Raw genomic sequence first — 1,126 nt, forward strand, 5'->3', positions numbered from 1 at the left:
TGTCATACAGACCCTACAAGAACACAAATGCCAGCCCAGGCTACTATACCAGCAAAACTCTCAATTACTATAGATGAAGAAAACAAGATATTCCATGACAAAACAAAATTTACACCATATCTTTCCACAAATCCAACCCTACAAAGGATAATAGATGGAAAAAATGAACATAAGGACCAAAACTACAACCTAAAAGAAGCAAGAAATTAATCTTTCAACAAATTCACACAAACCTAAATCTACCTCTTACAACAAAAACAACAGGAAGTAACAATTACTTTTTCTTAATTAATATCTTAATACGAAAATTAATATTACCAACATATCCTAATCGATTGAAATCCAAAAATATGAAGAATTAGAAATTTATTGACTGTCACCCAATGAGAAATATGTCCAATATTATACAATCTATATACACTTTTAGCTTGTTTGTTTGTGACAGTGTCTTGCTGTGTACAACATAGTGGTCTTGAGATCTTGCTTCTCTTATCTCAGCCTCTCTATTAGTAGTATTGTTTATTTCATGGTTTTACACTATACTATGGTTTTCAGAACAGCTTACATATTTTAAAAGTATTTATTTACCCAAAAGAAATGTAGACAATTAAATTGGGAAGGGGTTTGTAAGAGAACAACAAAGAGTAAGACAATGCTTTGCTTGACGTTTATAACTCTTGTATCAAGTTACCATAGTAAGAACCAAGATTTTAAGTGTTACTAAATACAAAACAAACAAACAAACAAACAAAAACACTTTATATATTTACATTATTTTAGGAAAATATTAGTAGTGATGTATTATTTTGAAATATACAGTTGATATATTTGGAATTATTTAAAATTTATATTGAGAAAAATGTATGTATTTTCAGTATTGTCGTAGACAAGCATCTACATAAGACTGTTAAATTGTTGTTTTATATCAAATGACTTTTATAATATTCATTTTTATTGTTATAATATTTTATAAATTTTAAAGAATATGACAAAAAGATATTGTAGGTATTGAAGGGGGGTCTCTAGGAGGAGTTATGGTACAAAAGGAAAACAAGAATGTGATTTAAAATATGTTTTTAAATGTTAACAAATTCAGATAAATTGAAATTGTGTAACTTTTCTTATT

The sequence above is a fragment of the Mastomys coucha genome, unplaced genomic scaffold, assembly GCF_008632895.1.
Source record: "Mastomys coucha isolate ucsf_1 unplaced genomic scaffold, UCSF_Mcou_1 pScaffold21, whole genome shotgun sequence".
NCBI lineage: Eukaryota > Metazoa > Chordata > Mammalia > Rodentia > Muridae > Mastomys > Mastomys coucha.